Source organism: Bos indicus, chromosome 22 (genome assembly GCF_029378745.1).
Source record: "Bos indicus isolate NIAB-ARS_2022 breed Sahiwal x Tharparkar chromosome 22, NIAB-ARS_B.indTharparkar_mat_pri_1.0, whole genome shotgun sequence".
NCBI classification, from domain to species: domain Eukaryota; kingdom Metazoa; phylum Chordata; class Mammalia; order Artiodactyla; family Bovidae; genus Bos; species Bos indicus.
This window is the reverse complement of record NC_091781.1, coordinates 54,449,563-54,475,162: the sequence shown is the minus strand read 5'-3', so window position 1 is coordinate 54,475,162 and position 25,600 is coordinate 54,449,563. Positions and strand designations below refer to the sequence as shown.

The 25,600-nt window shown below is 54.3% G+C and overlaps 1 protein-coding gene across 15 annotated transcripts in view; it reads left to right on the top strand.

Annotated features, from left to right (window-relative positions):
* Window positions 1–25,600, top strand: part of ATP2B2 (ATPase plasma membrane Ca2+ transporting 2) — a 378,716-nt gene that overhangs the window by 230,599 nt on the left and 122,517 nt on the right. Inside the window, exon 1 of one of the 15 annotated variants that reach the window (XM_070776837.1) lies at window positions 5,832–5,957. The exons of the other annotated variants lie outside the window; for them this stretch is intronic. The gene's annotated coding sequence lies outside the window, so the exon portion shown is untranslated. Of the gene's footprint in view, window positions 1–5,831; window positions 5,958–25,600 lie in introns of those variants that run through there. 15 annotated transcript variants of the gene reach the window in all.

Genomic DNA, 25,600 nt, shown 5'->3' with positions numbered 1-25,600 from the left:
ATGGTGGTGATGGTTGTACAAGAGTGTGAATGTCAGTGCCACTGAGCTGTACAGTTCAAAATGGTTAAAATGAAAACTTTTGTTTTCACCGCGATAGGAGGAGGAGTAGGTGAGAAACGTTGAGGCGACACGTAGATCTGAACGTAAACGCTGCAACTCTAAAGCCTCTAGAAGGAGACGCAGGAGGACCTCTTCACCACCTCGGAATAAAACATAATTTTCAGAAAAGACACAGAAAAGTGTTTATCATAAGAGAAGAAACAGACAAGTTGGACTCGAGATGGGTTGAGCGTGACGTGTGGGGACATCGGGGTAGCGGGGCCAGGTACGAAGCTGGTTGTCGATTGTAGTGAGACCTGGGCGGGAGGACCCACACGTGAGACCCCCGCAGTCAGCTGATATTTCCAGCCACAGTCTGCCCTCGGGGCCCCCAGTGGGGTCACCCACATGACCCGCCAGTCTAGAATAAGTGCCTTCGGGCCACTTCTAGAATGGGTCTAGCTGTGGATGTCCAAGCAGATGAACCCCTGCGTGTTTTCTCAAGGTATCTTCTCTGAGTGCCATCTCACTGGGCTGTGGCTTACACCGTCCGTCTGCTTCTCGGGCCATTAGGGTGCATTTGTGACAAGAGCTCTCTGCACTGCACTGCTGCCTTCACGCCCATCCCCGGGGCTGATGGAGGAGTCAGATGAAATCTCATTTCCTCGAACTAGAGGCTGATCAATTAAGGCGACAGGAACTTGCTGATCTGGAAGAATTAGATACTGGTCTTGGGTAAGACCAGTATCTGAGCTATTTCTGCTCAATGCACTCTGGCGTGATTCTCAAGTAGCCTTGCCTTGCTGAGGGCCCCCAAACCTGGGGTTGCAGCCTCAAATCTTGCTCTCTCTAACCATGCCCAGGCCCCTGGATTTCCTGGCTCTGCCATCTTGATACTGTTCCTACATGGCATTCATTGGCAAAGCAGGGAGTTGACTTGGCCCCACCATATAGTGATTCCAGCGGGGTATTTGTGGGACAGAGGGGTCAGGGACTGCTTTGAGAAGCTGGTGAAGGCCGCAGGCTTCCTCTTAGGGGAAAAAAATGTAAATCTACACAGACCTTTACAAACGACCTTTACATGGACCTCAGCTAAAGGCAGCCTGATTGCGGCTCCCTGCAAGGGTGCCAAGGCTACCCTAATGCTTTTCTGCTTTGCCCTCTGATTATCTTCAGGGGGACACATAATTCATGCAAATTTAGCAGATGGAGAAACTGAGATTCAGAGGAGTAACCCTAACTGCTTGCCTGGTCCTGGAAGGAGTAACTGGGCTTGTGAGCTGGGAATTCCCAGACTGTTTCTTCTCGGTACAGTTGAGAGTTCCTACCCCACCCTCTCATCCCCAGTTTCTCTGAGCGAGAGGAAGGGGTATAAAGTGGTTGGTGGTGAGAGGCTTGACCCCCAGAGTGTGGAGCTTTTGCCTGAATAACCTTTGAGTCCCCAGCATCCAACTCACGGCCCCAGAACCTACTGACTGAATGACAAGTAAGAGAATGCATGGGGCGTTGCAGAGAGAGGGGCCTTTGGCCCTTGGAGACAGAGATGCTCCTAGTCATCAGTGCTGTCCATCCTAGCTCTGTGATCTGGGCCTCTCCCAGCCTTAGTTTCCCTGTCTGTAAAATGGGAACATCGACACTCCTCTGACAGCTGTTGGGAAGATGAAAGGAGACAGCTGTGGGACAGGGACTCTGCACGATGTGTCACAGCCGTTGTCACACGTTGCCTCCCCCAAAGCCTGGGCACACACATGAAAATGTCCCCATCTTGTAGATGAAGAAACGGAGGCCCAGAGCAAGGCAGCGATGTGCCCAAGGCCACGTAGAAGTAGCTGGTCTCGAATCAAGAGTCCAGGTCTGTGCCCTTGAACAAACGCATGGTGCCTGACACCTACGAGGCGGTCATTAAATGGCCAAGGTGCCTCCCCCCGACCCCAGCCCACCAGCTAGAGGGGGCTTTCTGCAGGAGTCTGTGGGTGGTAACATCAGACACAAGACAGAATAAAAATGACCTCGGAGCACGCAGGGGGCTTCCCTGGTGGCTCAGCAGTAACGGATCTGCCTGCAGTACAGGAGATTCAGGAGACTCGGGTTCGATCCCTGGGTTGGGAAGATCCCCTGGAGGAGAGCATGGTAACTCCAGAATACCACTCCAGTATTCTTGTCTGGAGAATCCCACGGCCAGAGGAGCCTGGCGGCTACAGTCCACAGGGTCGCAAAGCATCAGACTTGACTGTGCGGCTGCTTGGGAGTGTGCGGAAGCTTTGTTGTGACCCCTCCAGACACGCCCCGCCCCCAAGGCCTCTCTGATTTCCTGCACAGTTGAGTCTCTAGTCCTGGGGCGAGGCAGCAGTGAGGACAGAGAACCTGATTGCACCTCGCTCCGATTTTGTCTTTTCACTTTTTCCCTTTGCTGCCGCAACAGCAGGTGAGAGGCCCGGGGAGTGCCCAGCAGCCGCCCCTCATTCTCACGCCCACTCACCTCCTCCCTGTGTGCAGCTTCCTTCCTGTGAGTCTGTTCAGAGCCGCAGCCCAGGCTCAGGGTGGAAAGGATGGGATGAAGTCCACTTTCTCAGCACCCCACCCCCATCTCCACCGCCATAGATCAGATGCACTCCTGCGACTCATGGGTGATGCAGGGATGGGTGCTTAGTGCAGGGCGGCTCTCTGTGAGCCTCGGGCGTGCTGAGCCCCAGAGACGCAAGATGGACCGGCCTCCGCCCCCTTGCCCAAGGGGCTCCCAGAAAGACAGTGATAATATAGTGTGTCCAGAAGGCCACAGAAGCACAGAGGCAGGGTGGCAAAGAAGTCTGCCCGGGGGGTTAGAGAACGCTTTAGAAGAGCCAGAGTTAGAATTAGCCTTTGCCTAAAGGAGGACTTAGGCGGGGGAGCTGCCCGAACTAAAGCCTGGAGGTGTGAAACTTCACAGGGTGCTTCTTATGATGGGAGGAAGGATCTGAGTGAGCAGCCGAAGGACGTGAGACCGGAGAAGTTGGCAGGACCCACGTGTGTCAAGCTACAGGTGACGAGCCTTGTCCTGAGGGCAGTAGGGACCCACTGACGGCTTTGAGCAGGGAGTCACCCGACGGGTCAGCCAGGAGGCTTCGTGGCTCTGTCCTCCTCCCTTGGTGATCTCATCCAGCCCCATGGCTTTAAATACCATCTTTTAAGCTGCTGATGCCCATATTTCTATCTTCAGCCCGCGTCTCTCTTCTGCACTCCCAGCTCATCATCCAACTGGCCACTTGGCACCTCTACTTGGACATCTCACAAGCATCTCAAAGTTAACAAGTCCAAAAAGAATTCTTGATCGTGCCCACTCACCCTCCCCCACCCCCCAAAAACTCACTCCTTCCCCAGCTTCACATCCCAGTAAATGGCACCGTCACCCTGCCTCCTCCTACAGGCAGAGCCCTTATCGGCCAGGCTCCTCCGCCTCCGTCTCCCCGGCTCGTCCTCTGGGTTCTGCTTCCTATCTGCCACCTGCCCACGTGTCCTCAGCAGCTCTGCCGCCCCTACAGCCGGCGCCCCATCCCCGCCCGCCTGGATGACGCAGTAGCTGCTCTTTCTTCCCGCTCTCACCCCGACGTTGTCGCCTCCAAAGGATGATGGGTTTTACAAAAAGCAAAGGCTTGTGCTAACCTGCCACCTAAAAGTCTTCAGAGGTATTCCTCTGCACCTGGAATAAAATTCAGCCTCTTCACCATCGCCGTGAAGCTTCACACAGTCTAGCCCCTGCCCTTTTCTGAACTCGCCTCTCTCACAAGTCTCAGTCATGCTTTGGGTTATTAAAAGCGTGTCCCACCCCACTTGCTGCCTCAGGGTCTTTGCCTCCACTGTCCCCTCTGCCTGGCACCTGCTGGCCCCAGCCCTTTGCCTGTCTACTTGGCAAAACAAGTTCCCCCGGCAGTTGGTCGTAATGTGGTCGTCACTTCATAGTGCTTTTCACAACCTGTCTTTTCCTACAGAAGCAAGTTATGATGTGCCTGGCACACAGTAGGTGCTCATTAAATAAATCTTGAGTTAGTAAATGAGAGAAGGCCAGAGCAGAAGCGGGCCTAGAAGCAGGAGGTCAGGGGAGAGAACCTGAGAGGGTGGTTAAAGGACAAGTAGAGGAAGGAACTAGCTCCCCGGGGGATGTGTAGACTCGACCTGAGAGGCACTGGGGAGCCATGGAAGGATCCGGAGCCGAACCCTGGGAGTGGAGTGATCCCTGGAGCGGGGAGGCCGTGTGCCAGGTGGCCACGTGACTGGGTTCTGAAATCAGGCTGCCTGGGCTCAAACCTTGGTTCTGCAACTTCCAGACGTGAAACCACAGCAAACCCCCTCAGCCTCCCTGTGCCTCGGTTTCTTCCTCTATAAACCAGGGCCTCTTCCTGAAGCCTCCGTGTCCAGCAGCCGAGAGGCTCCATGGGAGGGCGCGTGTACATGTTTTCTTGCTCAGTAGACATGGAGCTCACAGTCTGATGGGGGAGATCGACAGATACACCCCGACCGTGGGTCCCCAGGATGAGCGCTGGACCGGATGGACCAGCCAGGGCCTGTGTGAGCAGAGAATTTAATCTCGGAGGTCAGGGAAGGCCTCCCGGCAGAAGTGACATTGGATTTTGGGGAGACAGTTTCCTTGAGAGAATATTTTTGAGTCAGCAGCCACTGGCCCGTGAACAAGGGAGGAGGGGGTGGGTTCTGGCTCCTCAGCTCCCAAAATAACCCGGATCCGAGGGCGGACAGCCCGGCAAGCCCCGGGAGCCGCTACCAGCCCTCTCCTGGCTGGGCTCCGGCGACCTTGGAGCAGTCCTTGCCCTGCCCTGGGCCCCCAGCTGGCCAGGGGCTGGAGGGAGGGATGCCCACGCCAGAGACGGGGGCCCCCGGCCGAGGGGGCTGGGGAGTTAGTGCGGGCACATGGCCCAGGCCCCCTCTCTCCGATACAGGACCCGGAGCCGCCCCGTGAGAGCGGACATGTCTGCGTTTCGCCTTCTGGTCCGGCCGCTCAGCCACCGGGGCGGAGAGGACGCAGGCCCGCTCCTCCGTCTCCTTCCGCGCTGTGTCACCCGGCGTCCCAGTTTCTCTGTGTCTCTGCGTCGGTCCTTTTGGCTCCGTGTCCGTCTGTCCGTGTCCCTCCCTCCCTCTCTCTCTCTCCTTCTCTTCCTTCCTCCTCCTGGCCACCTCCCGGCCCCCTCCTTCCTCTCTCTCTCACTCTCTCTCCTTATCTGCTCTTAAGTCCACCTCTGTTCCTCCCCCTCCTCCCCTCCTCCCCCTCCTCCCCTCCTCCCCCTCCTCCCCTCCTCCCCCTCCTCCCCTCCTCCCCCTCCTCCCCTCCCACCCCAGCCTCTCAAGTTCCTCTCTGCCTTACAGCTTCTCTTTCTCCCCTTTCTTCCCCCTCCACGCCCCTCCTCCCCCTCCAGTGGGAGGCATCCTGGAACATACACACACACGCACACGCACATGCACACACACACCCACTTGCACACGCACACGCACTTGTACACATGCTCTTGAGCCCAGCATTCTCCCGCAGTCTCCCACGCTGGCCAAGCCTGGTGCAGCACACAGAGATGGGGCAGGGCTGCCCAGACGTGTGGGTGTCGAGGCTAACGGAGGCAGTAGGGGAGAGGTCCCGGCCTCCTCCACTTCCCTCAGCCCTGCACTCAGAGCTGGGGGCCGGAGGTGGGGTAGTGGGGTGGAGAGGTTCCTGAGCTGTTTCCTCCCCTCTGTGCAGCTGTGGGCTTCCCGGCCCTTGGACGGCGGGTCAAGTCATTGGGCCCATTCAGCAGAATTATAAATAGCAGCGTGTGCCGGGACTGGCCCACAGAGCAGCCCCGGCCGCCACAGGGCCCCCGGGCCCCCCGTCGTCCTCCGCCCTCCAGCCATCCCTCTGAGGCCAGGCCTCCCCCTCCCGTGCGCTGCCGGCGGGTCCCCAGGTCAGTATCCATGTGCTGTCGCCATGGCAACCCGCCTGTCTCCATCCAGCCCAGGCTCAGGTTGCTGGAGGTGGGGGGTATGGGCCACTGAAAAAAGAGGTCTGCTGGAATCAAAGGTCATGGCTCAGTGCTGGGGCTTGCTGGCTCTCTTGCGGGCTGGAAAATGGGGTCCTGTCCCCCAGAAATCTCACGCTGCCGGGGAGGGGTGGGGCAGAGATGGCTGAGGCTGGGAGGCCTGGAAGCAGGGTGCTGCCAGTGAACTGGGCAAAGTAGGTCAGCCGAGGCCTTGAAGCCAGAGAGACGTGGGTTCAAATCCTGCATGTCTGCCTACTACTTAGGTCACCTGGGGACCATCACTTAATCCTCTGGGTTCAGCATCCTCAGAGTTGGGTCGGGAAGACTGTTACGCCTCTCTCTCCGGGGTCTGCTGCAGAGATCAGAGACCACCCTCTGGAGGCGGGTCCCTCAGTCCTTACCTGTCCTCTCCTTCGTCCTCCTCAGCACCAGTGGGAGCAGAGCCTGCAGGCTTCAGAGTCACTCTGACTGGCCTCTGTCATTCACCAGCTTGACGGTTTCCAGCAGGCTGCACAGTCTCTCTGAGCCTCGTTTTCTCCATCTGCAAAATGGGCATGAAAACAAGCATCTGCCCCTCACTGTTGTGTTGAGGTTGAGTTGGGCTGCGGCGGGAGAAGCCACTGGCATGGTGCCAGGTGCACAGCCAGTGCCCTGCACACGGCAGCTGCATTTGCCATCACTTTCTGAATTGTTACTTGTCTTCCAGTCTTCTCAGCGAGACGATCCTGCCTTCTTCACTAACTCACTGCTCACTTCAGACAACTCCCTTTCCCTCCCAGGGTTCAGTCTCTCCATCTGCAAAATGGCCACAGGACTACCCCAGTCCTGCCCAGGTCTGAGATTTGTGTATCTCAAGCGGCCCCACTGGGCTGGGCCATATCTATTATTACTAACTGACACCCTCACCCGAGCCTTGTCCTCAGCCCCCGAAACCTAAGCTGCCTAGTTGCCTGGCAACCAAGGCGCGAGCCGGGGAGGCTTGGGTGTCAGGGTGTCCAGCTGCAGCCCCCTCCCTGAGGGACTGGAGCCCCGTCACTGTGGTCACTGTGTGTCCGGGAAGCAGGAGGACTCAGGGATGGGAACTTGAACCAGGGCAGTCTGGGAGCGGCCTCCCGTTCCTCTCATACCTGCCCAGGGCCAGCCTGTCTCAGAGCCCACTTTTCTCGGGGTAAAAGGGGCCATGGGCCTGGGATATTTTTATAGGCAGGTCACGTGGTCAGACTCAGAAAGGGAGAAATCGGAGCTTCCTTGCTCTGCTAACTGATACGGCGGCTGTCACTGTCACCCTCTGCTTGGAAGCCTGCAGCCCAAGTTTGCCCAAAAGCACAGTTGATTCCCTGACCTGCTCCGAGCCCCGCCCTCAGGAGGCCTGATGCTGCTTCCTGGAGCTCTGAGGGCACTTTGCAGGGTCACGTTTAGCCAAGCACATCGCCCGTCTGTCGTCAGGCCTCCCGCATGGCCTCCCCTGTGTCTTCGTTCATTCACCCACCAAACATTTCACTGAACTTGCATCCCAGCTCTGCTGTGTTCTGCCCAAGTGACCTTGGGCAGGTTACTCTACCTCTCTTTGCTTCAGTTTTCTTTTCTGCAAAATGGGATAATGAGAGTACCTGCCTCAGAGTTGTGATGGGGATCCAATGAGATGTTGCTGTTCAGTCGCTAAGGTGTGTCCAACTTTGCGACCTCATGGACGGCACCATACCAGACCTCCCTGTCCTTCACTGTCTTCCAGAGTTTGCTCAAACTCATGTCCGTTGAGTCAATGATATCATCCAACTATCTTATCCTCTGTCGTCCCCTTCTCCTCCTGCCCTTAATCTTTCCCAGCATCAGGTCTATTCCAATGAGTAGGCTCTTCGCATCAGGGGGACAAAGTATTGGAACTTCTGCTTCAGCATCAGTCCTTCCAATAAATATTCAGGGCTAATTTCCTTTAGTATTGGCTGGTTTCATCTCTTTGCTATCCAAGGAACTCTCAAGAGTCTTCTCCAGCACCACGATTCAAAAGCATCATTTCTTTGGTGCTCAGCTTTCTTTATGGTCCAACTCTTACATCCGTACATGACTACTGGAAAAACCATAGCTTTGATTATACGGACCTTTTTTTGTCAGCAAACTGATGTCTCTGCTTTTTGATACACTGTCTAGGTTTGTCATAGCTTTGCTTCCAAGGAGTAAGTGTCTTTTAATTTCGTGGATGCAGTCACCATCCACAGTGATTTTGGAGCCCAATGAGATGATGTGTATAAAATACTTAGCACAGAGCTTGGCACATAGAAAATGCTGCATAAATGCTAATTTATCATGATTATTTGTAAGAAATTGTGCAGGCACCCTGCTGCACAGGGGGAGAACACCACCAACTTTTCTGAGAACAGGGCTGTGTCCTATTCCTCACCATCCACGTCACATCTCACAGGTCCAGGCACATAGCGGACCCAGAGCAAAAGTTTGCTAAATGAGTGGAAGTGAGAAATGAACTGTTTGCCCCCAAATCCCCTGCTGCTCAGCAAACTGATTGCTGCGACATCGGCTTTAAACTTCTTCTATAATTCTGGGTGCTTCTTAGAATCTGTTATGTTTGGCTGCATCATCCGCAAAGTTGCCAAAGTGGGTTTGAAGTCCCTCTGTGGATTTTCAGTCTCTGCCCTGTGTTTGCTGTGGGGGTAGGGCAGGGAGATGCATGGCTAATTCAGGTGGACTTGAACTGCAGGGCAGACAGCTAGCAGAGCAGTGGGAACCCACAAGCACGGCCTTGCACTTTGTACCCTGGGGGCCTCCCCTGCCTCGCCACCACCCCAGCACTGTGTCTTAGGGGCCTGTGTAAGAACTTGCTTGTCTTCTTGAGCCTCAGTCTCCTCATCTTTAAAATGGGCAGCCTGCTTCCTCTGCCCCAGGGTCACGGGTGAGACCAAGGGGGTTGTACGATGAAGAACTCCTTCCAGCAACAGTCCTGAATTATAAAATAGTGATGCTATGCATGGAAAAGGGCTGGGCTGGTGCCTCCCCAGGCCTCCCATTTGTCAGCAGACCCACATTGGGTGGCCGCCAGCCCCCAGGCCCGGGGGCGGTTTCTAACAGCAGGTGACGCGGCCAGGCTGGCGGCTCCAGGATTTCACCCTTGACTTCTTCCAAACACAGGAAGGGACTGCCATCTGCTTACCAGCCCCTCATACTCAGCCTGCCGGGTCAGCCAAAGACCCTGCCTCGCACCTGTCAGCAATGGAATGGACCAGAATCCCACTGGGGATTTCCTTACAGATGCTGAAGTTGGCCAAGCCTAGGGGCCTCCTCCCAGCCCTCAGCCCGCAGCCCACCTGGAGGCCAGGCACTGTATCCTCCTCCTTGAGGCAGGGGAACAGGGTGGTCCTGGCTTTCTCTCTCCTGCAGAACAACACATTCCACTCCTGTGACATCCACTGGGTCCAGGTCTGGGAATCTGTTGCGTGCCAAGGTCAAGAGTATAGCCTTGGGAGTCAGACCCTAGTGCAAAACCCAGTGTGACCTTGGCCAGACACCCCACCATCTGAACCTCAGTGTCCTCCTCTGTAGAGGAAAGAAAATCAGAATTCTGACCTTGGGGGCTGTTGTGGGTGTGAACAAGGTTGTGCATAGAAAAAATTAAATATAAAGAGCAGCACTCACTTGTAATAAAATTAGGCTTCCCTGGTGGCTCAGATGGTAAAGAATCCACCTGCAGTGCAGGAGACCCACGTTCAATCCCTGGGTCAGGAAGATCCCCTAAAGGAAGAAATGGCCACCCGATCCAGTATTCTTGCCTGGAGAATCCCATGGATGGGCTGTAGGCCATGGGGTCACAAAGAGTCAGACATGACTGGCACACACATGATTCCTTCCATTGCTGTTACTGCTGCTCTGATGCCATGATTACTGTGACCACCTCCCCACCAGGGAGGTGATCTCATTTCCTCTAGTTGGGCTGCAGGAGCCATCCTTCCTGGAGGCACCATCCAGGGCCAGGCACACAGTAGGTTCTCAGTGCATGCTCTCTGCCTTTGTGTTCAAAAGCAAGCCCCTGTGGAAGGAGTGGATGAGCCCAGGTCCCAGGCACTCTGGTTCTCTGTTTCTGAGGTCAAGCTGCGGGTTTCTGTGGTCAGTCAGCAAGCCTCTGTTAGACACTGACCCTGTCAGATACCCTGGGGACCCGGAGAGGGGTGGACATAGTCCCCTGGTGTGAACGGTCAAGCCTGGTGGAGGGATCAACTGATTCTGCCTGGAGAGTGGGCTCAGCATAGTGTTCACTGAGGAGGGGGCTCTCTTGAGTGGGGCCCTGCAGGGTGAATAGGAGTCTAGCAGACGGAGAAGAAGCAAGTGGGAGGGAAGAGCTTGTGCTAAACCAGGATGGATTTTTCACACGGCAGCATTGAGTTGATTTTTTTTATTTTTTAAAGCAGAAAGTTTCCCCACCCCCATAGATGTCCCAGGGTCCAGAGATGACTCTGGCCAAGCTGAAGGCAAACATGCCCCTTGGGGAGCGGATTCCAGAACCACAGAGGGCCCCCTCCCTGGGCCTGATCCAGTGTCCAAGACTTAGCACAAGCCAGCACGCGAGGGTCTCTTAGACGCCGTCTAGTCTGACCTCCTCATTTTACAGATGGAGAAACTCAGCTTCAAAGAGGTAAGACCAGTGGCACAGTTTCAGCTAAGGGCAGACCTCCCGCGGCCCATCCACCATGGCTGGGGTGACCAGCCCTGGAGCTGTATGTTCTGTGCAGGATTCTGAGCCCCTAGGTTCCCCCCAGAGACGTCACTCTCTGCCGGGCCCCCCACCACAGGCCCCTGTGTCTTTCTCCTCTTTATTCGTGAAATATAAATAATTGGTGGATCCTTTGTGAACTTCAAGCTGGAAAGCATTTTACGACCGCTCTTATATAAATGGCATTTTGTGGTCACTGTCATTTTGTTCAGGGCAAGCCCTAATGGCAGAGTTCCCTGAGAGGTAAAGTCATCTGGTGACGTGCTGTGGGGTTCAGAGGTTCAGGGCCACCTTGCAGTTGGCCGTTGAGGCAGTGACAAGGCCTCTGCTACAGCCTGGCCTTCTGTTCTGTTCTGGAGCCTTTGTGGGTGCCCCCTCTCACCACCCACCCATCTCCCAAGCTGGGAGGCTAAGGTAATCTCAAGGTAGTGATAAAACTCTTTGCCATGACTCATGACTCCCTAACAGCCCCTTATACCTAAAGTCTTGTTTTTTCCAAAATGCACACATTTCTGCACGTCCCAGCACAGCCCGCACTCAGACATGTTAAAGCAAGTTTATACATACCGAGATGCAGCCCGCATGTGTGCTCCCCCTCCCTGACATACATGGACACACGCCTGTGTGTACATTCAGGATTGCATGGCCAGTCACACAGTCTGCCCTGGCACACACACAGGTACGCGCCCACAGTTATGAATATCCAAAGGAGAAGAGGGAGCGGGGTTACTGTGTGTGAGTCCATTAACCGTGAAACAGACAAACAAAGAATGTTAGCAAGATTTCAGCTCGACCGAAAGAATTTAGGAATTACCAGCATTGGTGGTGTTGCGTCACTAAATCGAATCAGTCTCTGTGACCCCCACGGACTGTAGTCCATTGGCTCCTCTGTCCATGGGATTTCCCAGATAAGAATACTGGAATGGGTTGCCATTTCCTCCTGCGGGGAATTTTTCCCGACCCAAGGATCGAACCTGGGTCTCCTGGTTGGCAGGTGGGTTCTTTCCTACTGAGCCATGCGGGAAGCCCCAGCTGGAAGGAGAGAGTGAAACCCCTGTCGAGGGAGGCACGCGAGCACAAGCAGGACTATACATAGGTGCTATGGAGGGGCTTGGGTGTCACAGGGATTTTGACCGCTGAGGGCCCTCTGGTCTCTGGATTCAAGTAAGCCTGGGGAATCAGAGCCTCTTCCGGCTTTCGCTCGAGGTTTACAAACAGTGGCTTCCCAGGTGGCTCGGTGGTAAGGAATCTGCCTGCAAGGCAGGAGACACGGGTTTTGCAGGTTTGATCCCTGGGTTAGGAAGAGCCCCTGGAGAAGGAAATGGCAACCCATTCCAGTACTCTTGTCTGGGAAATCCCATGGACAGAGGAGCCTGGCAGACTGCAGTCCATGGGGTCACAAAGAGTCAGACACGACTGAGCTGCTGAACAACAACAACCTCTTCTGGGGAGCGGCTTCCTGGAGTGGAGAGTCCAGGATGTGGTGGACAAGAACCGGCTCTGAGCAGGTCTGATGTCATTGGGGTCTGTGAACCCCCTCTAAAGATGCACACGTAGAAGCCCCCCCAAAAAACCCGGCACCTGTTTCATGCCAGGCCTGACCCTGGAGAGGGAGAGAGAGGCGGCAGCTCTGGGCTGGTCAGTCGGTTGTAACAAGGAGTCTGGGGAAAGGAAGGCCCTGATTAGCAGTAGGTGGCAGGGACTGAAGTGTCTAGAGAGGCAGGGAGTCAGTGAGGGGGCCTGGAGAAAGCTTCCGGGACTTGGAGTTGTACGCGATTTGAACATGAGTTTTGACTGCATCTGAGACCCCAAACGTAAACTGCCCTGCGGTACACCCCACAGAAAGCAGGCCCTAGAGGCAGTGTGACATGAGGCCTGGAATCTAGGAGACATTAGTACCTCCAGGAGTCCCTGTATCCCTCCTTTTCTGGGAGGCTTCCAGAGCCATGGGGAACCCCAGCAGAGAGGGGAAGGGCAGCCATGGCTGGAGGAGGACCTTTGGAAAGCAGATTCATGGTGATGGGAGTGCTGGGCCATGCCCAGGGAAAAGGAAGTAGACAGAGCCCCTCACCCCCACCACTGCCAGGTAGCCTCATCACCAGACTTGGGAGGAGGAGGAGAGCCCCTGCAAGGCTGGGAAATCAGAGGGGGCAGAGCCATCGGGGGCCGTCGTGAGAAGTCTGCCTAGGTGGGTACTTCCAGGGTCCAAGGATTGGGGTCTCCTGGGGCCTTGGGAGCACTTTAGATTTTGAGCTCTTAAACTTTCTGGCAGGACTTGAACTTCCTTGAGAAGCTGGAAGGGTCAGGCTGCGGTTCAGGGCTGGTTCTTTGCAAGATATGGGGAGGAGGTGTTTTCAAGGAGTCCCTTAGGCCTCCTGGCCAGCTCCTGGGACTGGAGATGGACTAGCACTCAGGGAAAATCCTGCACAAACATGAAGGTGAGGCACATCCCTGGAACATTAGAGAGGGCTGTTTCAGGGGGTGAAAGCCCTGGCAGAGGCCTTGGGCCTGAACCTGGCTCTGCCAACACCTGCTCTGTGGCCTTGGGCCAGTGTCTTCCATTCAGGGTTTCTGTTTCCTCATCTAGAAATCGCTATCATTCCTGTTGATTGTGTGTCTCTCGCTGGCCAGGCCCTGGCCTGAACCCTGTACCCGGTATCAACTCATGCTATCTCCTTAGCCACCCTGCAAGGTAGGGACGATTATTGTGTCCATTTTACAGATGTGGCAACTGAGGCCAGAGAGCTGCCCTGATTTACCCATGATCACTCAGGGCTGGCAGATTGAGGGTGCTCACCCAGATCTCTCTTACTCTCTTGTTTAGTGACAAGGGGCTGGGAAAAGAGTAGTTGTTCAGTTGCTGAGTCGTGTCCGACTCTGAAACCCCCTGGACTGCACCACACCAGGCTTCCCTGTCCTTCACTATCTCCCAGAGTTTGCTCAAACTCATGTGCATCGAGTCAGTGATGCCATCCAACCATCTCATCCTCTGTCACCCCCTTCTCCTCCTGCCCTCAGTCTTTCCCAGCATCAAGGTGTTTGCCATTGAGTCAGCTCTTTGGATCACGTGGCCAAAGTATTGTAGCTTCAGCTTCCATCAGTTCTTCCAACGAATATTCAGGGTTGAGTTCCTTTAGCATTGACCAGTTGGATCTTCTTGCAGTCCAAAGGACTCTCAAGAATCTTTTCCAGCACCACAGTTCGAAAGAATCAATTATTTGGTGCTCAGCCTCAAACAAAGGGGTTCTGACCCGGCTAGGTTGTGAGTCCAGTGAAAAGTGGTTAAAGACTCTATGGATGGAAGGAGAAGCTTCCTGGGAGTGGAAGGAAATTCCCTAGAGAAGATGGCACTAGGGATTGTGGGCATAGGGACCGAGACATGGGGTCGAAGGTGACAGGCGAAGAAGAGCGGTGTTCCGAGTGGGAATGCCAGGCGGCACACCCCCGCCTAGCCTCCTTGCGTTCACTTCAGGGCCGCACCTCGGCAGCAGGCCCGAGGCTCTGCAACAGCTTCCATGAGGCTGGGGTCCCCCGGGCCCGCGTCCCTGGGGAGGCTGCATTCGCATCTGTCTCTGTGCAGATGGCTGGTGAGCGCAACTCGCGCCCCCCACCCCCACCCGCACCCCCTTCTGTCGCCGGGACCGGCTGCGCAGGGGAGCGTTATTTTTAGAAGCAGCACCATCTGTTCAAGGTGCCGGGCAGATTCTGTTTGTCTCCGCAGTGGCCGGGACAGCCATGCTGTGTCAGGGGAAGGGCTGCAGAGCCAACCTGCCCTGTGCGGGAGCCAAAGAGAGGCCGCGGGCGCACGAGGCACGGGATTCTGGGGTCTGGGGTCTGGACCGCCAGGGCCATGGCTCTGGGGCCAGGGCAGTCAGCGTGGAGGACAGGCTAGGTGTGGGGGTGCCCTGTGTTCCCAGCACCCCACCAGGTCCCTGGGCCTGAGCCTGGATCTACCTCCTGACGGATTCTGAGTGCCCTGCCCTGACCTTACCCCTGCCCTCCAGCTTTGGGTAGAGAACAGAGACGCGTGGGGGTGGAGGACAGTATGAGGGCCAGACCGCGAGGATCCCTGGTGGGATGTAACACTGGGCGTGGCCGAAGACGCGGACCTGACCGTGTGCTCCACACGGGCGGAGGCGTCTCCCCACTGGACCCGGGACACCCCAGCGTGTCCCGCTGCCTTTGCCACCACCTGCCCAGCTTCTGAGTCATCGCAGAAGGGACTTAGGCAAGGCTTCTGATGGCACATTGCTTGGGCTCAAATCCAACGGTGATGTGACCCTAGACAACTTCCTTAACCTGGCAAAGCCTCCATTTGCCCGTCTGTGAAATGGGATACTGGAGTATCTGCTTCCCAAGTCTTAGGTGCCAATTTGCCAGCTTGCTGGCTGTAACGCTTCCCCCCTTCCCCCGACTGCATTCAGCATCCACTTGTGCGACCACTCAGCCGACCAGTTTCCACTTTCCAAATGCAGACTGCACCCCAGATCTGTTGTCTTTCCAGGCAGGTTGTTTCCTCAGCCACGGAACCAGCACTGGTGGAAACAGGTCTTGTGCTGGGTGCTAGGGAAGCTCTGTTCTCAGGGAGTTTAATCTAGTAGGGGAGGCAAGCTGGCAGAACCCACCCCAAGACTGAGGGTGGAGGGTGCAAAATCAAGGAATGAGCCACATGTGATGGGCTGGAAGAGGGAAGGGGGGTTCAAATGTTTAACAGAGGCATTAGAGAATGCCTGACAATGCGGGAGCCTCAGAAAACGTGGTTTGATCTCTGGGTTGGGAAGATCTCTTGGAGAAGGAAATGGCAACCCACTCTGTATTCTTGCCTGGGAAATCCCATGGACAAAGGAGCCTGGCGGGCTACAGTCAGTGGGGTTGCAGAGAGTCAGACACGACTGAGCAACTGAACAAGTGATACATCACAGCGAAGTTAGCGTTAAGGCTGGACCTTAGAGAGGAAGGGATGTTTTTGTTATTGTTGTCCTTTTTAAAAAACTGGCTTTTGATGTGGACCATTTTTTAAGTCTTTATTGAATTTGTTACACTATTGCTTCTGTTTTATGTGTGGGGTGTTTTGGCCACAAGACATGTGGGATCTTAACTCCCTGACCAGGGATGGAACCCACACCCCCTGCGTTGGAAGGCAGAGTCTTAACCACCAGACTGCCAGAGAAGTCCCTGCAAGGAAGGTTTTGAATAGTGGCGAAGTGGGTGTAGACAATCCTGGAGAGAGGAGACAGTGTGTACAGAGGGTGGTGGGGGGGAGGAGGAGGAGCACATGTTTGTTGTTTAGGAAACGCAAGGAGTTCACTCACACCAGAGCCCAGGGAAGTTGGCTCTGAGCCAGTGAAGCAGGATCTTGGATGCAGTGGTCGTGAAAATGTTTTGTTTTGTTTTTTTTAAACAGGCACCAAGGAGCCAGTGATGTTTTTAATGCAAAGCATGGCATGCTCAAATCTGAAAGGTTTTAGAGTCAGACAGGTCCCAACTCTACTCCTGGCTCAGCCGCTCATTAACTATGTGACCTGGACATGGTGTTATTTCACCTCTTTGAGTCTTGGTTTCCTCATCTGTAAACTAGGCATAAGAATGCCTCCGTCATGGGCTTATTGTGGAATCAGATGTTTTCAGAGCCGTTCAGTAAGTAGGAGTCCCTCCCAGCATCACACTGGGGACTGTGAAGGGGGTGAGGAGCCAGTCAAGAGGCTGTGAATGAGGAACCCGAGCAGGGTCAGGAGCCCAGGCCAGGGAGGAAGATGATGAAGCCTGAGCTCTTACCCCACCGCCCCCTGGCTCGGGCACCTGATTGAGTACAAAGAGGGAACAGAGTCAAGAGCAACCCTAATGGTCCAACTCCTGACTCGATGGACATGAGTTTGAGCCAGCTTCGGGAGTTGGTGATGGACAGGGAAGCCTGGCGTGCTGCAGTCCATGGGGTAGCAAATAGTCGGACACGACTGAGCAACTGAATGGAGTGAACTGAATGGTCCAACCCTGGGGGGATGCTTTTTATTGACACAGAGGTCACAGAAGGATGGGGACATTTGGGAGAGTCTGAGAGCCTGGACGACCTTCAGAGGTGACATTTGGTAGTCATGGGGAGTTTGGTTCTAGAGCTTAGGAGAAAGGGCCGGGTGGAAATGTCAGTTTGGGAACCACTCACGTTAGGATGCAAGTTGATGTCAGTTGGGTGGCTTTGCCAGGGAGAGGTGAGGCATTAAGGGGGTCAAGGGCAGGACTGTGGGAAAAGCCCAGAGTTCGCCCAGAACAGAGAAGCGGTATGGACCCCTGGGCAGAATTGTTCAGAGAAGCTATCATAGAGTGGGAAGAAGGGATCGGGTCATCAGGTGTGAGCAAGAGTGTAGAGACAGAAGGACCCTGGAGTGGCTGGTGGGAGTCATTCCCAGAAGATCCTACCGCCTAACCCAGTAGAATGTGACATTTGAGAAAGCAGGAGCTGGAGGTGATTTTGAGCCATAGACTGGGTTACAAGAGCAAGACAGGAGTCTAGAACCCAGAACCAGTGGAATGTTGGCTACAAGAGGAAGAAAGCCCCAAAGAAGGACTGCAATGGAATCCCCTCGAACTCTAGGGCAGTGGTTCTGCCTGTTTAAAAATTCCCAGCCCCAGTACCAGAGGTTGACTCATTTCTGCAGGCCTGAGCCTGGAACTCTATGTTTCAGCCAATCCCCAGGTGATGCCTGGGCAACCACACTTTGAGCAGCCCTGCCCTGGGGTCCTGAGCTCCACTCAGAGAAGCGTTTATCAAGAGAGGAAGGAGAGGAAACTCCTGCTCCTACTCTCGGCTCCTCCTCTGGCTTCCAGGCCTTCTGATCCATTGCCTTTAGGTCTGAGGCCAAGTCAGCGTCCAGACAGAGATCGCTAGCTATCCACCAAGGAGTCACGGAGGGAGGTGACCTGGGGTGGAGCATGAAAGGCAATGGGTGCACAGCCACCAACCAGGGATAGTTCTTCTTGAGCCCAGAAGACTCACTTCAGTAGTGAGAAATAAAATCTGAAAAACATTTTCAACACATACAAATACCAACACATACAAATACCACCTCCTGCCAGTGCCCGCATCAGCCTGACTCCCCTCCTCCTCTGAATCTGGGTATCCTGCTTTTCTGCCTTTCCCTATTTTCTATTTAGTTCTATTTCTTGGCCTCTGTGTGCTCAGGCTGCATAGAATGACTTTTCCTCAAGCCTTATCTGCCTGCTTCCCTGATTTGGACCCCAAAGAACTTAGCGATTCAAAAGTAGTCTCCCAACTTAAACTAATTCTTTGGCACTTCTGTGGGTGAATTTTCCTTCCCCATCCCATGGAGGAATGAATTTTATAAACTCAGACACACTGAGTTGCAGCCACGTAAATACAGCAGGAACCAGAGGGAAAGGATAAAGCACAGAACAAGAGAATGGATCAGTAAAGGTGGGGTTTCTGGCATTGGTGACAGATGGCACTGATGGGTCAAAGTGAGTCTTCTCTATAATCATGCAGTTGGCCCCAAACGACTTTTGCTTAGTCCCATTTTCTTGGCTCAAGCCTACTCACAGGGACACCCCATTGCCTGACAACCTGGCTTTGAGCGACAGCACCAAATACCTGGGGTCAGCTACCCATGCTTGATCACAGAACTCATGAAAAATGCCCTGTGCCCTCCCTACTCCACCCACACCCAGCTCCTCAGACTTCCCAAGCCTGTGCTCTGTCAGTCAGCACTGCTATCCTGGATAGCTCTAGGGGCACTTATAACCCTTTGCCCTATGTCAGCACCACAGAACACGGACAGCTCCTTGACACGCGGTCCCTATACACACCCCAGATCCCAAATCAGTACTGTGGCCTTGGGGACAGCTCCCAGTGGAGACAGTTCCCCAGTGCCTGTTTCTTTGTCCTCCCCAGGGGGGCTGTCAGCACCACAACCACATGGACAGCACTCACGCCCAGCCTCTGCTGGTCAGCCGGCAAGGGGAGAGAGGGGGCCCTACGGTTATCAGGTTCCCTGGCCTTAGCTACCCAATCCCTCCCTAGCACCCACCTGCATCCATCCATCAGCACGTCATCCCTGGAGACGGTTCCCTGAGCCCCAAGGACCCAGTGACCTGTTGTTTATGGTCAGAGCACTGACATGGCAGAACCCCGTGTATCATTACAGAGATCAGAAAAACAGGCAGGAGCCTGGTCTGGTGGAAAGAAGGATGTAACTGGGCCCTTAAGAGTTTCTGTGTGCATGTGTCTGAGAACTGACTGCCTCCCGCCCCCAAACCAAAGACCTCATGCAGTCCCTGCAGTCTTCCTGTTTCCTCCTCTGTAAAATAAGAGTGTGGCAGTACCTGTGTCATAGGGTTGTCGTGAAGGATTAAATGAGATAACAAAGGTGGAGTGGATGCAATGGTGCTGGACACATGTGATCCAAGTGTCCCCCTTATTGTTTGTTTGTTTGTTCTTGTCCTTTCAGCCCTCCGCTTGTAATCTGTGAGGACAAAGCTGGGGGCAGGAGAGAGGGAGGCAGATGAAGCCCGAAGGGGATGGTGTCACTCCAGCTAGTTAGGATCTGGAGGCTGGGGACAGCCAGGGAAGTCAGTGCACCTGTAGGGAGAGTTGGGCAGGGTGAGAGATGAGACTGGGGAAGCGGCCAAGACATTTGACTGAAACCAGAGGACACTGTGGGCTTTGCAGGTGGCCCTAGCGGTAAAGAGCTCTCCTGCCAGTGCAGGAGACGTGAGACTCGGGTTCGATCTCTGGGTCAGAAAGCTCCCCTGGAGGAGGGCACAGCAACCCACTCCAGTATTCTTGCCTGGAGAATCCTATGGACAGAGGAGCCTGACAGGCCACAGTCCGTGGGGTCATAACGAGCTGGAAATGACTGAGTGACTTAGTATGCACACACGCACGCAGAGGATGCTGAACAGAGTAGCTGATCCATCTTAGGCCGAGCCCTCGAACTGCATGTACCCTCTCTTGGAGGTAAGATGAGGTCTCTCCCAACACTTTTCTGCCTCAGCTAAGCTTTCTTACCTCTATCTGCTGATGATTTTACTGTTTTTCCTTCATCAGAAAACCCTCCTAAGTTTTTTTTTAAACTTTACTGTTTTTCTTTCATCAGAAAACCCTCCAAGTTTTTTTTTTTTTTAAGGGAAGGTGTATAACAGGGAGCACATAAAGGGTACGAATCTTGGAAGGCAGGCACTTCCATGCAGAGGCCAGTGGGTGTCAAAGGCACCAGGTGAATTCTTGTCTGCTTGTGATCCCTAGGTTCTAGGATGTTTCTCCTTCCTCCAGCCTCCAGCCAAGCAGGACTTGGCTTAGAGCTAGGATGATGTTCCTGCTGGGCACAGCAGGGCAGCAAGAGGCTCAGGAAGTGCCTCTGTCCTGAGCAGCAAGTATCTGGTGATGGGAGAATCCTTGAGGATGGTGCTAAAGTGGCTCTCTGAGACTGAGATCTGTCCAATCCCCCCTCACTTTATAGGGAAGGAAACTGAGGCACAGGGAAGAAGGCAGTGGTCTGAGGCTATTCTGTGAGTTGGTGAAAGGCAATGGGACACAGAGGCTTTGGACTCAAGCAGGCACCCATCTGTAAGGCACTGGCCGTCTGTAACCCTCCGAGCCCAGCTCTCTCTCCTGGAAGGTGGGAACAGTGATACTGAACAGCCCATGCAAGCGTGTGCTAAGCAATCCATGTTAATAGTGGAGGCGAAGACGGGATTGGAGCTCCGCAGATGCAGTTCCCAGGCAAGTGCCATTTGGATTGAAAGTGAAAGGTGCTCAGTCACGTCCGGCTCTTTGTGACCCCCATGGACTATACAATCCATGGAATTCTCCAAGCCAGAATACTGGAGTGGGTAGCCTTCCCCTTCTCCAGTGGATCTTCCCAACCCAGGAATCAAACCGGGGTCTCTTGCATTGCAGGCAGATTCTTTACCAACTGAGGGATGCCATTTGGATTACATTGCCCCAAAACCTGAAGCAAGAGTGGTGCAGGAATCATTCAACTTGGTCAACAGACCCTGACCATGGGGTTTGGGGGGGCTCTCTGTGGCAGAGTAAGCAGACCCTCAGCTAGAAAGGTGGTCTGTGCACCTCCCTTGCTCTCTCCAGAATCCCAGTGCCTGAGGCAGGGCCTGAGATGCAGCTTTTTATTGAGTAGGTAGATGGATGGATGGATGAGTGGGTATGTGAGGCACTTAGAGGACCAGGAATGCGGGGTTTCCCCTACCATCTAACACTGGAAACTCCTGTGGAGAGCAGGGGGCAGTGGAGAGAGTTGACCCTGGTGGTCAGGGGATCCACCCTCCCTCAGTTCAGGCAGGAGGCTGGGAAGCTATGTGAGAAACCCCAAGTCCCTAACAACCCACCCCCGTCCCTGCTTCTGCCATCTGTGCCTTTGAGGCCGATGCGTGGCTGTTTCTGTGGGGTTTTTTTTTTTTTAGATCTTCCTTTTCTGGTTAACAGGATAGGAGTTTTCTAAAAATAGCACTAAACTGGCTTCTGAGGCATTCATTTTCAGTTCCCTTCCTCTTTCCCTGTTCTCTCTCCTTGACTGTGAGAATTCAGAGCCGAGACCGTCATTGTGAGCTTTGATGCGCGCGCACACGCAAACCTAAAGGACAAACCTCTCAGAGAGGGGCGGCTGAGGCGAGAACTACAGCCCCTCCCCTGACTGTCCCGTGAGGCTGTCCCTCTGTCCCCAGCTGCCAGCTGAGTTCCCCTGTCTCACCCTGGTCAGCACCCAGCAGGAGGGTCCCCTTGGCTGGAGTGGAGTGTGGGGAGGGGCTACAGAGAGGCCAGAATTTCCATCCAGGAGAGGGGATGCCTGTGGGGATCAGTCAAGACCAGAGCAGAAGGGAGACTAGCCCTTTGACCTGTGCCTACAAGCGGGGGCCCTCCCCAGCCTTCCGAGCTGTGCTGGGAGGCTTGCGGGCACCGTCAGCCTGAGACCTGTGTTAAGGACAGCAGCGTGGGGACAGTCTGGTTGAGCAGCTAGAGGAGGGGAGTGAGTTAAGTTAGCGTCGTCAGAACAGTCACTGTTTAACGAGTCTCCCTCTCACTGGGCCAAGTTCCATCTCAGTTGAGTCCTCACCCGGCCTTAAGAGGGAGGCTGTGGGGCTGGCTCTGTTCCAGGAAGATGAGACGGATGCACAGGGAGGGGTGAAGAGCCTTGCCCCCACCTCACCCCAAATCTCAGAACCCCCACCTGTCAGCGTCAGGCCTCGTCATCAGGGATCTCCAGATGGGGTCTGTGTCCCCACATGGCTCACTCATTGGTGCCGAGGAAGATTCAAACTAAAGAGTGACTTTATAAATACATATTAAGGTGGCATTTAAATTCAGCACATCTGAAAACAGAAGGATTCGGCATCCGAAAGTTATTTTTAGCGCCTAATTCATTTGCAGTGTCCCAGCTACCATCCTTCAGTTAGGGTTTGAAAAGCTGTTGGTTTAGGTTTGGGAGTGTTTTTTTAAAAAAATAAAATCCTTCATTTGAAAGATGGATTTCTTTTTTGTTAAATTAACTCCAAAAAAAAAAAAAAATTGCTCCTTCCTCTGCCAGTCTCTCCTGGCAAAGATTTTTTATTAAGGTGCCCCTAACCTACTCTTGAGTCATTGAAGTATAACAGTACAGAGTTATTTAAATGCTAAGAAGATGAAACTGAAATGCACAAACCCAATATTGTCAGAACGTTCTCCTGGAGTCCAAAGGGGCTGTTGTATCAGAGCCAGAAGGGACCCCAGAGAACACTGCTCCAGTCTCTTCACTTTCCACATGGGAAACAGGCCCAGGCAGAAAAGAGGCTTGGTCACCCAGCAGGAGCTTGGAAAACGGGGAGGAGCTTTTCAAGGGGCTGTGGCCCCAGTTGGCTGTGTGACCCCTAGTGTGTTGCTTAACCTCTCTGGGCCTAGGACTGGCTCTCTACCCTGCCCAGGCCCATGCCTTAGTTTGGGTTGCTATAGAACAAAATACCATAGACTGAGCAGCTTAGACAACAGAAGTTGTTTTCCTCATAGTGCTGGAGGCTGGGAAGTCCAAGATCAAGTTACCGGCAGATTCAGTTCCTGGTGAGAACCCACTTCCTGACTTACAGATGGCTGTCTCTTCACTGTCCTCACACAGTCCAGAAAGATCGTCTCTCCCAAGTCTCTTTTTATAAGAAGACTAGTCCCATTCATGAGGGCTCCACCCTCATGACCTAATTGCCTCCCAAATGCCCCACCTCCAAACACCATCACACTGGGGATTAGGACCTTCAACACATGAACTTGGGGCAGGGGGACACATTCAGTCCACAGCAGCCTGTGTGCCCATTACTTAGGACAGGGGCACTGTCAGTGTGCTGTTGAGAGCTGGCTGCAAATGAACCTCGTTGCAACCTTGAGGGAGGTACACTTACCAGCAACAGGAGGGGTAGGTAGGAGGGAGGTGGGAGGAGGCACAGAAGCCAGTTTACTGCAGAGCGTCTGCTCCAGGGGCCAGGAGCTGCAGAAAGACCCATACACCGGGTCTCTGTGGGTTCTTACAGCAGCCAGTAAGGCAGATGGGCCAACCTCACCAGGCACATGAGCCCCAGAGAGGTTAGGTGACTTCTCCAAAGTCACACAGCCCATTTTCCTGCAGGGGAAGACTATATTCCCTGCTCATATTAAGAGAAAAATCTTCCCTGATACCCTGGGCCCGATCACATCTTCCTGCTCTAGATATCCACAGCATCTGGGGCTGACTGCCTGCTGTGGCAAACCCATCATGTTATAACAGGTCTTTTGATTGTCTCTCTTGCCCCTTGTCAGCTCCTGGAGGGCAGGACCCATGTCTGGATTATCCACTGCCTGGCACAAAGTAGGTGCCCACAGCACAGTTAATGAATGGATGATTGGATGGATGGATGGATGGATGGGAGGGTGGATGCATAAATGGTTGAAGATCATTGTTCCTCTTCACACAACAGCCATTAAAATCACCAGTCGCCCATTAACTGATGCCTACTGTTGTTGTCACAGATATAATTACTGCTAACGGTTCTCGTAGCTCGTGGTGTCAGAGAGGTAATTATCGGTGCCTGTAAGCCACGCCGCAGGTAGCAAGAGGACAGAGAGAAAACAGCACCTCGGGGTTAGAGAGTCCCTCATGGTTTGCGAAGCACTGTTGTTCACATATGGCACTTCATTTAAGCATCCTAAGTGCCCCGTGAGGGAGATACTACCAGGGAAGGCAGCATCGCCTCCTGATTAAGAATATGTCTCTGGATCCAGATCTCCTGGGTTCAAATCCCAGCTCTGCCACTCACTAACTCTGTGACCTTGGATGAGTGACTTCACCTCTCTTGGTCTCAGTCGCTGTGTGTGTTCTAGGGAATAAGAAGACTATCTGTCGCAAAAAGTGCTTGTGGATAGTTATGATCATTAGTGCTTACCATGTGCTTGTCTTGATTCTAAATATTCTGCATTAAATAATGCATGTAAGCCTCATAATACCTACGAGGTAGATACTATTACCCTCCCTGCTTTTTTTTTTTTTTTTAAAGATAATGAAACTGAAGTTAATTTGCCTCCCATTCTGCTGAGAGATGGCAGAACTTGAACCCAGAGGCTGTGTCTTCCAGAGCCCCTCCAGTTAACCTCTACAGCATCTCTGCACACAGCCCTGCTTGGTCCTTGCCTCACCTGCTCCTCTCAGAGATGTATCACTGGGGTCCAAACTCATGGGTTTGGGGGCGGGGTGTGCTTGGGTGGCCGAGGACCCTGAGCGCTCCTGCAGGACTGTGGGCGGGAGCCCCAAGCACACACTTGGGTGCCTCGTGCCTCTGCTTAAGGCATCGGCTCCATTGTAAGTTCTACTCCACGTGACACGGGTCAGCCCCAGTGCAAAAACCAGGCTTCCACGGCATCCCTGAGTGAAGGGCCCCCCTCTGAGGCATGACAGGCTTCTCCTGTGGCTCCAGCACCCCCTGCCCCAGGCTGGGAAGCCCTGCACCCCCAGTGGACACGCACTGGATTTGAACAGGGTTCATAATTAGTTTCCAGTACACTGAGAGGTCACAGGGGCCAGGGCAGACTGACTTCTTTTATAGACGAAGAAACCGAGCCTCGCAAAAGTGAAGGGACTCACCCAGGACCCCACAGCCAGGACGTGAGAGAGCCCGGGTTTGAACCCGGATTGCTGTGATTTGGAATCCTGTGTTGCTCCTCCGCCATCGGTCCTGGTCTTCAGCGAGAAAGGAGGGAGCGCCCCCTAGTGGGAGGGGAAAGAGCAACGGGCTGGGAGCCGGGAGATCCAGGCCACCTCTGGGCTACATCCACCTTTGCTCTGTGTCCCTGGACAAGTTCTTTTCCCTTTCTGAGCTTCAGGTTCTTCCCTAGGAAAATGAGAGGAACCCTGAAATCACCTCCAGCTCTAAAATCCTGTGCAACAGGAAAGGACTGTGAAGGAAAGAGAAGGGGCAGGGGAAGGGACACGTTGGGGCTGGGGTTGGGGCCCGGGTGGGGGCTTGGTCCCATCTGCCTGCCGCCACCTCACCCTCATTGTCCTGGGCCTCGGATGGCCAGCTGTCCATCCCTGCTGGGCGGGGCCAGTCCCCGTGCCAGGCCCGGCCGAGCTCAGCAGAGGCCCTTTGTCACCCAACGCTTGCCGGGGCCTTGGCCACCGGTGTTGGGTGTCTGGGTGGATTGGGTTCTCTCCTGGCAGCCTCACAGATGCCACACTCCTGCAAGGGTGGCCGGGCGGGCAGGGAGAAGCCGCCCGTGCTCGGCGCTCCCCGAGGGACGTGGCAGCCGCTGTCCGTGGTGCTGGACTGCGGGGCCCCCAGGTGAGGGTTCTGTGGCGCCCAGCTCATGCTGACGGCCACGGTGACATCCTGT